Source organism: Zonotrichia albicollis, chromosome 6 (genome assembly GCF_047830755.1).
Source record: "Zonotrichia albicollis isolate bZonAlb1 chromosome 6, bZonAlb1.hap1, whole genome shotgun sequence".
In the NCBI taxonomy this organism is placed as follows: Eukaryota; Metazoa; Chordata; class Aves; order Passeriformes; family Passerellidae; genus Zonotrichia; species Zonotrichia albicollis.
This window is the reverse complement of record NC_133824.1, coordinates 51,853,974-51,867,195: the sequence shown is the minus strand read 5'-3', so window position 1 is coordinate 51,867,195 and position 13,222 is coordinate 51,853,974.

Genomic DNA, 13,222 nt, shown 5'->3' with positions numbered 1-13,222 from the left:
CTTCCTTCTAATCCTAACAGCGCCTTCAAGGTGGGAAGAAGTTAGTTTCTTCTGATAAGAAGGCAATAAATTAGTTTCCCTGAAAGATTTAGGTGTCCTGTGGCTGCTATCTGCTGCGAGTGCCTCATTCTTTTCTTTAAAAAAGCCCACTAATATAGTTCTTATTTTAACAAATTTTATAACCTAAAACTATATTTAACACAGTATTTAAGAGAATTAATACAGCATTTCTTTCTAACACAACACATATAATATTCATTTTAATATTTGCGAAAAGCCAGTCATATAATACATGCATTTTTCACACCTGTGCTATCCCGGGATACCCTGTGTGGTCTCAGGATACCCTGTGCTGTCCTGGGAATGCCCTGTACTATCCCAGGTGTCACCTGTGCTGTTCCAGGATACCCTGTGCTTCCCCCAGGTCCCTCAGCCTCTATTTCTCATCTCACCCCAGCCCCAAAATCAGTTCTTACCAAAGCTGTTCTTTGTTTTAAATAAATAAATAAAGAAAACCAAACCCCCTCAAATCTGTCTCTTCATTCAGGGGAAAAACCCAACATGGCCTTTGGGTCACCAGAACGTCCCTCAAAAGTCTGTCACTCATTTTTGGTCACCAAAACGTCCCTCAAAAGCCTGTCACCTATTTTTGGTCACCAGAACGTCCCTCAAAAGTCTCTCACTTTTTTTTTTGGTCACCAGAATGTCCCTCAAAAGTTTCTCACTTTTTTTTTGGTCACCAGAACGTCCCTCAAAAGTCTGTCGCTCTTTTTTGGTCACCAGAATGTCCCTCAAAAGTTTCTCATTTTTTTTTGGTCACCAGAACATCCCTCAAAAGTCTGTCACTCATTTTTGGTCACCAGAACGTCTCTCAAAAGTCACTCTTTTTCGTTGGTTGGGTTTGGGTTTTTTGGTTGGTTGGCTTTTTAAAATAAATTCTGCTGTGTGTTCAGGAGGTGCCTCGGTGCTGAGGTGGTTGTGCTGGGATGATCCTGAAGGTCTCTTCCATCATTCAGGACAATAATGGATTTATCAGGGAGGAGACATGAAATTTTGACCTGCCTTCATTTGGTCCACGTCTAAATTGTGACAGCACACCCTGATTATTCATGGAGTTTTCAGTTTTTAGAACAAAGTTAGTTCTAGAGTTCAAAGAGCAAACAGAACACAGTTTCCCTGATAAGTGGCTTAAATTTATAATGTTCCAAATTATGATGGTACTACTGATATCTAAAATAAAGCCTCAAATTACCTCCTAATGCCCATACAAAGGTTTTGTTGTTCTAACTAAATAATTGCTTTCCAACAGATCTTCAGTGGATGTTAACAGTAAGGAAGCTGATTCTTAGGGCAAATACAGAAAGGCATGGCAAGAACCTAAAAAAAAGTATTGTAGTGAGCCATAGGAGCTGGTGTGAGTACCAGAACGTGAATTCCATGGGGATTCACAGCTGTGCTGACACTTGGTTCTAAAGAAATCATTTGGGACTGAGATGAGGCAGCAGTTTGGGTAATAGAAGCTCAGCTTTATTCACCCATAAATATTTGGATATAGTGCTAGATGCTCTCTTGAGACCCAGCAGCAGGTTTTTATCACTTTGGTATATTTTTGCTGTGTTTTTATATATTAGAAAATGGAGTACTGAAGCCATCTGGGCACATGGAATAGAAACATCACAAAAGACCCAAAGCAGCACAGTGGTTTTTGTTTGGTTTTTTAAAAATTCTGTTATTTACAGTAGCCTTTGTCAGTACTAGGAAAATATTAGGGAGAAGGTATTTTTATCTAGGAATATGACACTGAAATTGCCTTTAGAATGCAAGACTCTAAATCAGGATACTTTTTACCTAACTTATTGAACAGTGTTGAAGAATTGGTGGGATTGTGGTCTGAAAATAATCAAAAGCCTGTGAAGAAATTATTTTTTCCCTACTTTAGGAGATACCCAGGGTTCTAAAGCATGGGAATGTGAAGCTTTAATATGTGGGAATAACATCATGCAGGTTGTGCCATTTGCTGTCTCTCCATCTGACCACTAAAGAAAACCATTGTAAAATCCAGATATTAAATCATGCAGTGGGCCAGCAGTGACAGAGAGACTGTGAAGTGCTATCATTCAAGAAAGCCTCAGTGAGGCTGCTTGTGCTGACTTGTGTGGCTTAGGATGAAATATGTGGAGTTAATGGAGGGGAATAATTCATGAGGGGAGATATTTGAGCTACAGGTTATGACATCAATTTGTATTACATAAATATAGGAAGGGCAGTGAGGTGTGTTCACTTTTTCACTGTTAGTGTCAATATGTGAGGCTGACTGGATGGGGCTGCTTCCAGGTTATTTGGGGCTTAACAAATCTGCCAGCCATGGATTTAGACTGATTTTGGTCGATCACATTCGCTGTGCTGTGTGTAAACGGGATGGTGCTTTAATAAGGGAGAGCTTTGGGACTGAAATGATTCTCAATAAGGATGAAGGGGAACTGGAACTGGGTGTGGTAGAAATATTCTCATATTCTGGTGATACTGGGTGGGTGCAGGCACAGAGTTTGTGGTGATTTGGAGTGGAGCTGCAGCTGAGCCTGATCCCCAATTGGCCCCAGCTGTGAAAAGCAGGTGAATAATATTAAAGGTAACAAGCCATGGAGTGCCCAGGGTGCTGAGCAATCACACAGGGAGCAGAGGGCACACAGGTGCAGGGCATGAGGGGTATAAAGGGCTGAAGGACAAGAAGAACAGGAATTTTGAAGTGGTGTGGTGCTGTTCTGTACGGGCTGAAACTGTCTGCAGTTGGATGGTGGCACTCTGTGGGTTGTGGCTGTCTCAGCTGTGGCAGGTGGGAATTTAAATTTGTTTCTCTGCCAGTGCAGGTTGGCTCCATTTGCCATTTTCACTCATAGAGTATCTGAAAAATGTTAAAGCTCATGCTGCAAAGCAATATGTACGCCAAGGTTATTTTTGATGGAGTTTTGGTTGAGCAGTAGCACAAGTCCTCCTCTCTCCTGTTTGTGTCTGTGCACTAAGTCAGTGATTTTTGTGTCCCTCTGTTCCCTCATGTGTAAAAACTGCACAAAGCAGTATTGACTTACATCATCACTTAAAAATTGCTACTTTTCTATTGCCTTCATTTCCAGAGCTTAAGGCAGTGACAGATTTGTTGCTGACCTGCAAAAAGCTTTGCGATAGACTCAGACGAAAGCCATGTGTAACTGTATTCAATATAGTATAAACTCTGTGTAGTTCACTTCAAATTTCAAAGGTAATCAAGCAAAAATTTTTCATAACTGTCATTTGACCAATGTTCAGCATTATTTTAAGATCTTATGTTTTATTTTAAAAACCTCCCAGAAATTCTGTTCACCTATATGATATCCAGTTAGTCTGGTTTAGAAATCAGCAGAACATTGGAAAGTGTCAGATTTAATTTCTTTTTCAGTCTAAGCAAGTTGGAGGATCCTGTTAAATTGGTTTTTCATTAAAATGAAACAAGCTAAGATATTCCACTAGTATAGGATCAATATCTCATTGAGTGAAATTTTATTTAAACTTTAGTGTCAAATGGAAATAAAATGTCCGTTTTATTTTATTTGGTGTATTTGGGAAAAAAACAACCTGAATGTAATTGTGGTTATATATTTTTGCTACCGCTGGGGATCCTTTTACTTTTTTTCAAGGCAAACATCTCTGTCTAGCTCCTACAAAATGTGCTGGAACATCGAGTAGGCATAGATGTTGTCTGCTTTGAGTTTCTCTAGGATTTTCTTATAAAATATTGTCATCTGCTCTTTCAGAAACATGAAGTCAGAGATACAGAGAGCAATTGTTGCAGGGAAAAAGGCAGAAAAAAGCTGATGGTTTTGGTAGGGAGCATTTAGACATAAATGGAAAAAGGGAAATAAATAGCCTGTGTGAGTTTTCCTTGTAGATAATGTGGATGCCAAGTGCTGTATTTTATCTAAAAGTCATCAAGTAATGTCACAAACAGAACTGTTTGTTTCACACTAAATCTTGAAGTCTTGAAAGTCTGGTTAACACCATAAAACTCATTTTAAAAAGTCTTAAAAATTACCTTGACGTATTTTGTAGCATGCTAATAAGTTTTATTTTGTTAGCTGTGGGTATAATAGCATGCGTGTCATGCCTTAAATTGCTCTCTGGCCTAGTTGTTCTGGTGTGTTTTTTTTTTTAAATTTTCATTTGGCAATGTTAGAAAGACTTCTGATTATTTAAATTCACATTTACATTTTGGCACACAAGTGTTGAATATGTGGATTTGTATTATGTGGAGTTTTTAGGGTATCTAGAAATAACAGAAATGCTGTCAGGTTGAAAAAAGACCCTAAAATTCCCCCTCAACACTTTGAGTGTTGCTGTCTCATGAAGAGAATCCTCTGCTTTACTGGCATGGACCTTGGGATGCCTCTTTGGGAATCTTCTGCCCTTTCCAGGCTGATTTTGTGACAGTCCTTATAAATTTATAGCCTGGAACATTCCCTGCTCAGTGAGATCTTTGTGTTGAGGAGGATTTTGGCTGCTGCTTCCAGCCTGCTCCTCTTGTCTGAGCAGCTTCACAGATGATGCAGCATCACCCTGCTGCTATTCTGTGTTCCCTGCTTTGGGGCTGGAGGGGATGTGCTCAGAAACTTGGATTTGGTGCAGCCACTCTGTGCCAGTTTGGGACACAAACCCAATGTCTGGGAGTTTCTTTTACTCCTCTCTAAAGGTATTGAATTTATTTCTGATTTAAAAAGCAGGGACATTGCTAAAAACAATGTCATTCAGCCTCCTTCTAGTCACTTCCAGAGCATCCAATCCTTGCACAGCCCTAAGACAGTCAGTGGTTACTCACTGGTAACAGGTTAGGGTGCTTGAGGAATTTAGGGTTTGTCCTTTGCTGAGAAAAATGTCCTCTCCATGCTTGGCTTGATGGCAAATGAGGGTTGTTAATCTGACAGCTGGTGAAGAATCAAATAGGGAAAACTACTTTTTTTTTTTATTTGACTTGGTGCATGCTGAATCATTTGTCTGGGTGTTACTTCTCCCCAGTGCGCCCTGATGTCCCAGGGAGCAAAGAGACCATAAATAAATGATCTGTGAGTGGGCTTCCTGTCTGTGTGGGTTTATGGATCACACAGCACTCCAGGAAGCCTTCCACATTTTTGCCTATTAAATAGGGCTTGATTCATGGTTACTCAGCATTTCTTTGATGCTCTTTGCCTTCAATTAAGGCTGCCTTGATGGAGCACCAAAGCTGAGGAGCAGAAAGGGACAGATCAGCATTTAGGTCAAGAATTGTCAGTTCTGTGGCTGCCAGCGGCCAGTGCAAAGTGGAAAAATAAATAAATATATAACTAGCAGTGATTGATTATTAGCCATTTTTTGGAAACTCTTGTGTGTGATGCTGTCTGTAGAGGGAGAAATTTTCCTGTGCTATTTTTATGCAAGGCAAACATTTCCTCTGTTGACATGGCTATACTGGCATAACACTGCTGCTATGGGTAGCTGATGCATACTGTATTAAAAAAAGGATATTTTCCAGGGCAAATCACATCTCTCTTAACAATCACCAGCTGGTTATCTCATTGAGAAAGTCCTCAGCAATATTACTTAGGGAAGTTGAATGGCTTGCTGAAATCCTGGAGCAGACCAGTAGCAAAGTAACAGCACCTCACAAGCCTCAGTGTGGACTTGAGGTCTCCTGTGCAATGTTTTGTGGCTGCAAAATTCACATAGGACACATGTTTTACTGCAAGAGGATGTTTGCTTGCTAAGTTTTCTGTTACTGACTCATGGGTTCTGCCACGCTTCCCCAGTTCCACTCATGGAGCAGCAAGTCCTGAAATGTTTGAGGCAGGGAATGTCAAAAACTCACTCTGACATTTGATCATGAATTGAGCTGCGTATACTCTTGTCTTGATATTAAAATGCTCACTGCAGCTGGGTGTGTGCACAAACCAAACAATAAATGTTTGTGAGCGTAGCTTCTTTTTATTGCAGTCCTCTTCTGCTGCAAGGGTTGGGCTCTGCAAGAAATTCTGTGAGTGTTCTTCAGTTCTGCAGTGCTCTGCTCTGTGACTCACTGTACATCAAAATTTTCTGTCAGCTGTAGCTATGGGAATTACCATGGTGCCTTGAAATCCTTTTAGAAATAAGACAGTTATCCCGTGAAACCTTTACTGAAATCAAGTTTATTTATATCTTTTTCTGGTTTTACTTTTGAGAGTGATTTATTTTTTTTCTCAGGCCATGGGAGGCAGTTACATTGTCCATCAGTTTTATGGCCTTCTGACAAATCACTGACCTAAAACCACACTGTTTGCCCCCTGATTTCATGCCCCATTAGGTATTTGGAGTGAAAATGCTCCATTTCTCTGCAATTGATAGGCCTGTTAGCCGCTTCCAGCAACTGCTGTGAGTAGTCTCAGTCTAATCCTAGCAGTTTTTGGCTTGCAGAAATGAATGTAAACCCATTACATATTGCATTAGGCTGTTCTTTTAAAAAGTGTTCAAAAAATGAGATTTTTGGCTGCTTTATCCTGTCATTGTTTTGAAAGATAAACAGGGAGAGACTGACAAATGATGGAAGGAAAATCAAGTGTTTGTCACTGCCCATAAAAAGCACAGTAAACCTGTTTAGCCTGACCCAGTTTGTGAGTGTACTTTGGGTATCAAAGCCAAACCAAGGCTAGTGCTTATTATGCTTGAACTAAGCAATATATGAGTCAGGCTGCAATTTATCTAGTGTTGTTGAGTATATTAGGAGTTACAGCAACAGTTTTCTTTATAGAATCCAAGTAATGTAAGAGGCACCCCTCAGCCTCCAGAGGAAATGAATGTAAGTTAATATCAGCAGGTGTGCAGACAAAAGAAAGTGTAGCTAATCCTAAAGGCCACCTAGAAGAAGTTTTAGTTTTGACAGTAATTTTAAGCTTTGGTTTTTCAAACGAAGAATTTTCATCTTGGGCCTTTTTGGAAAGCTGAGATACAGGAAAGGTGATGCCGTGCACCACACACACAATGAAAATTTTTGTGGAGGCAGTGCCATTGAGACTTGTTGTGTCTCTGGGTTTTAGTGCCATTCTAGTGCCAGCATGGTGGCTGATGTCCTGTGTGTCCCCAAAGTATTGAGGGGAGGCTCCATGTGTGTGTCCAGTGCCAGGAGCTCAGCAGTGAGCTGCTTTGAGAGCCCAGGGTGCTTTTTATTCTATATCTGAACACCCTCTGGAATTTCTCCAAACAGCTTCTTGAGGCAGCTCATTCTATCAGCTGGCTTTACTTGTTCATGTCATAACATTCTTCTCTTTCCAGCCAGCCCCAAATGTTCTTTTTAAGTTTTTCCCTGGCTAAGTTGAGTACCAGCTTCACCATAATGACATGCTCTCATTTTATCTGTAATGGTTTTCCCATGTCTGTCTCTGAGGCAGCCACAGCATGTTAGACTGCTGGTTTGATGCAGACATAATTCCACTTTTCCCCAATAATATTTCTCATAAAAGCATTCCTTGTCCTCTAAGTCTTTGTTGTATATGTCAAAGGTTTTGTTTCTTGTGTCAGTAATATGAATTTTCTATGATCTAGAACCACTCTTACAGTGGAAAAATAAATTATTCATTGTTTAAACAAATTTTTGTTTAGAAAGCCCATGGTTTTCCTGAGCTTTATAGTTAGCAAATTGTTGGGAGTTTTTGCTTCTCTTTCTTGCTTTGGATCAGCTCAGTGTAATTCTCAGAAAATTGAATTGCTGTGTCAGTACCAATTTTTCATTTTCAGAGTGGATTCTCTGTTCATGTAGGACAATCAGTGTTGCTGTGTGACTGAGAATAGAATATACTTTTATTTCTTTTAGTCAGTAGCGAAATATTTAACCTTTTTTGTTTTTCTTGTGGTTGAGGCTTTTTAAAAATTCCTTGAGACGTTTTTGTAGTTGCTGAGCCATCCAGCCTCCTCCAAATCTGCTGCTGTTAGGAGGCATCACAGGCTTTTTCACAGCTGATAAAAATGCGCTCAGTGGTGACCGAAATCCCAGAGAAATCATTGTTTCACTGTGTTGTGGGGTTAATTTTGGTTCTGAGATTTTCTTCAAGCAATTCTCAAGTGCAAAGCACAGTTCTGTTATTGGGGGTGGAACCATTTTATCCAGATGCTCGTTCCTTAGCAGGAACAAAAAGATTCCCATTATCTGCTTGTCCAGCTGATGTCTAGACATGTGGACATGATTTCAGGTTTCCAGCTGTAAGACGATTGCTAACTGTTTGAACATATCTCCTTGTACTTTTTTGGTTTTTATTTTCAAAGGAGAAAGTGCCTTTTTTCCTTACATTTTTAGTATTTTAATTTTAGTTTTAAAGTATTCATAACTGTGTAGTGACACTTATCTTTCAGATATTTGAAATTCAGATAATCCTTTCAGAACATGTTTTGTTTTTATGGTTTTATGTTTTGCTTTGTTTTTATGGTTTTATTGCCCTCCAGCTGTAGGAGACAAACATTTGACCCATTTTTTATGTTGATTTCATGTTATTTTAAAAACATAAACATACCACTGAAACAAGTTGGTTAATTATTCACTTTAATAGACTGTGACAAAAATGTTTTTATTTTGTGTAATTTCCCTTTCTTTTCTGTAATCTCAGTGTTTATGGTGGTTTTTTATTGCTCTTTCCCCCTTTATTTTGGTGCTTTTTATGGCTTTTTCCCCTTTATTTTGAAGCCCCTACATATTGCTTTCAACCAGCCTCTTTGCAGTATGATACTATAATGAGTGGAATAATTCTAAAATTTTAGAGTCTCCATGACTCTTACTGTTGATGATAAGCATTCATTCACTAACTGTCTATGGATTTTGGAATATTAGGAAGTCCTTGGTTTCTAAAAATTCATTAGTTTTGTGTGTCTGATTGTCCTGGTTTGACAGCCAGGAGCCACATTTATGGTCTGTAAATTGCATGTGTCGAGTGTTGCATTAAAAAAAAGAGCAAACCAAAGAATTGAATTCTTCTATTGTTGAATTCTTCTATTAAGAAACCTGTCAGCAAAACAGTTCTGCAAATTAATTCTGAGGATGTAGGCTGAGAAAATTTCTCTCCCAAAGGGCTGCTTCCTATTGTTAATATTTTATAGCCTCTTAGAAATTGTCAGCTGAAATCATTACAGTTTTGTAATGTATTGATCTGGCTGGAGAGAGGTCTTAAATCTGGATTTTCACCTGGGTCTTCTCACAATACAGGGACACCTGAAAGGTCCTGATGTGCAGGCTCATCCTAAGATGCTTTTCAAGTGAGGGCCACTCCAGAGAACTTTCAGAACTTTCAGTCTCAGGAGAAATGCTCTCATAAACGGATGTTTTGTGCATCTATCGGGTTTCTCAGATGGTAAGTGCTTTTTCTTTTGCTCTCTGGGGTGGCACAGCACAGTGAAGTGCACAGAAGCATCTGCTTTGTTCTGGGCTTGTTCCCATGAGCTAACTTGTACTCTGCACAGTGGAACATTCTTCTGCTGCAGGAGGGGAGAGCTCATTCTGTGCAGTGAAATATGGTCCCTGGGTGCTGTGTTTGCATCAGGGGGAGTGCTCTGGAGTCAGCTCACTCTTGTATTCCATGGGTTGTGCACTGGCAGGTTTTTATTTGTCTGCTTGCTTTGTGACAATGGAGAGCATCGGAAAATAATGGCCAAGATATAAAAAAGCAGAATAAAGATTTTGTGTTGGGGAATGGATAATTTGTGGCACCAAGCAGGATGGGTATGAATTGTTTTGACTTGTCTTTGCTCTCCAGATAGCACCGTGACTAACAGAAAAGAGGCAATGTGCTCTGTTACAGTCATTTGCATGGAAAAACTGTACAACCATCCAATCCTTTTCAGACTCTTGTCTCCCCAAGCATCAAGTGATGTCTGAATTATCATTTTTCAGGCAGGTTGATGCCTGTACAGTGCAACCCTGTGGGACAAGTTCTCTAGCTTTGCAAAATGTGTAGCTCTGAGAAGCCAAAGCAGATGTTAGTGCAGAAAGAATTTGTGCCAGAACTTAGCAGGATGAACAGAAGGGGAAAAGGTACCAGAGGAAAACAGTGAGAGACTAGGGGACTGGGAATAGAATAAATGGAGGACCATTGAGGACTGACTGAGAACCTAACTTAGAGGTGAACTGGGAATGCAAGTTAGCAAGAATCAAGGACTGGGAAAGGAAGGATTGAAGGAGAAAGATTTAAAAAAGTGAAATAAATGGGAGTAATGGAGGAATCCAAAGATCTGAAGTTACTGCAATTTTCTCCCCTCCAGTTAATTTCAATTGATAAAATTATAATGTATGAGAAACCTGGCTTTGATCCTTCTGGCAGTATAGGTACACTTGTTTCTCAAAGTAGGAAAAATAGCTGGCCAGATAACTTGTTTAATTGCACAGAGAGGCTGAGTCTGCTTTTTGGTCCTATGCTGATTTTCACTGTATTTAAATGATATCCTTTTTGGGCCAGTCAGCTTGTGTGGAAAACATTTCTTCAGCTAGAGAATTGTATTTGGTAGGAATTGAATAAGCAGCAGTGGTCAGGATGGAATTGAATTAATTCTGCAGTGACAGTGAGCCTAGAGCTTGGAGTATCCTACTCATTCTCACCTGAAGTTTGTTTCTCTGTAAAAAATCACCTATGAAGTGAGTACTGTGGTGGTGTTCACTGGGGTCCCAGGATGAGGGAAGAGATGAGAATCTTGACTCCATGTTTCAGAAGGCTGATTTATTATTTTATGATACATATTATATTAAAAGAAAGTGATATATTAAAACTATACTAAAAGAATGGAAGAAAGGATTTCATCAGAAGGCTTGAAAGGAATAGAAAAGCATGGAATGATAATAAAATCTTGTGACTGACCAGAGAGTCTGAGACAGCTGGACTGTGATTGGCCATTAATTAAAAACAACCACATGAGACAAAAGATTCATCTGTTGCATTCCACAGCAGCAGATAATTATTGTTTACATTTCATTTCTGAGGCCTCTCAGCTTCTCAGGAGAAAAAATCTTAGCAAAAGGATTTTCCATAAAATGTCTGTGTGAGAGTACCTTGTATCTTCCAAAAGGAAAAAAATGTAGTTTTTAATGTTTTTTTATTGCCTGTGTATATTTTCTCATGTTGCTTCCAACAACAGCAATAAGGATGTCAGTTTTCTGCATAAGGATGTCAGCTTTCTGGGTAAGGATAAGTTTTCTGAATGTGTTTTGTGGAGGGCTGCATTGTCCCAGACCAAGGCAGGCAGGACAGGGAGTGTGCCAGTATTCCTCACCTGGGAATGCCCTGTTTAATGCCATCTTGCTCTGTGGGTTTGCTGAGTGCTTTTCTTTTACCTCAGAGGGAGACCTGCACATTTACCTTTAATAGACCACAGAGCTCTAAGGCTTTATCAAGGAGAGTGAATAATTCATGGCTTCAGAATAACACAAAGGTACTTACAGATAGGTTGTGAGGGAGACAATTTAATATTCTTGATCACACATGTTCTCTTTTTGTACAGCACAATATTCTTCTTATTGACATCACCGGAAAGGAGAATTTTAAGCAATATATGAAAGAGAACTAGAAATTGCATTTCTGGATGTGTCAGCTCTTGACTTAACAGAAAGTCTAGAGGTGCCTGTCTAAAAGATGAACACAAAGATGATGGGAGCTGTCACTACAGCTTGATTAGAGGCCTCTGAATACTTGATGAGAGGTGATGGCTGGGAAGGATCAGTCATAATGAGCTTGAAATGTGATGGCAAATACCTTATGGTTAATGCAATGGAGAAGGGCTGGTCAGCAGAAGGTGGCACAGATCTATTTGGATGGGCAAGCAAGGCTGATGGTTTATGCAGCAGCATTCTAAACCTGTTCTTTATAAAACATGCAAAGATTTTTACTTTTCTATGATTTTTACTATTTGAAATTAACATAACCTCAGACAAAGAAGTGTTCTTTATGATCAGTTTTTCCTTCTGTCCAATGTGTCACTGGAGCACAGCATCACATGGGGCATAGCACGTTCTTCATTTTGTAGCTAAATTAGTGAGGCACTCGTATGACACAGAGGCTTGAAGAACTGTTAGCTGTAGCATATCTGAAACAGCAATGCTTAATTCTTCATTGGCTTTCTGCTGCTTTCCTGGCAAGCCACAACTGCATCACTCACTTGAGTGAAAGCAGGTAAAACCACATTGTTTCTGTGCGTCTGAAATGCCCTCTCAGGGCTGTGGGTGCTGTGGTGTTTGTGAGGTCCCCAGGATGAAGGGGGAATTGAGACTCTGACTCCATGTTCTCAGATGGATTTATTATTTTACGGTATTATATTATAGAATGCGATACTAAAACTACGTGAAAAGAAAGAGAAAGGGTACATCAGAAGGCCTAGCAAGAATAATAACTTGTGACTGACTCCTCACAGTCTGACACAGCTGATGGTGATTGGTCATTAAGTAAAAGCAATTCACATGGAACCAATCAAACATTGACCTGTTGAATAAACAATCTCCAGACCACATTCCAAAGCAACCAAACACAGGAGAAGCAAATCAGACAATTATTTACATTTTTCTCTGAGGCCTCTCAGCTTCCCAGGAGAAGAAAATCCTGGCCAAGGGATTTTTCAGGAAATATGACAGTGACAGGTGCCTGGCATGTGTTTCTCAGTGCATGCTATTTGGCCATTATTTGATGCTTACAAACTAGGACAATCAACTTCTCTGTGTATATTTGATTTCTTTTTTTGAGTTTTTTTTGGGGTCCCCCCCCTTCATGTGCTGCAGCAATGCTCTGTTGGTCTTAACATCTTTTAAAAATAGATAATTCCTTTGAGGAGATATTACTGCCAATTGTTCCAGGAGACTGACTTTCAGGTTTACATGTGGGGATTATCACACCTGGGGAACTTCATAGCTGTACCCATGCTTGGTGGCATGCCAAGGAATCTTTGTAAGAGTTGACATTCTTCAGCTGGAAAAGGATGATGCTGCTTGGTTTGTGTGACCCACCATGACTGCTAAGACTGATAGAATTTCAAATATTGAATTTTTAACACTTCCTTTGGAAATATTCTGAATCAGTCTGGGGGTAAAATCACCAGATAAATCAGTTTCTAGAATTCTGTGAGCTGAGTAAGAGGTTATATTAATTTATTAATATCCTAGGTTTTTGTGCTGTTCCAAACACTAATCTAAGATTATTTTCTGAATGCTGTATCTGTAAGTATTGGTCCA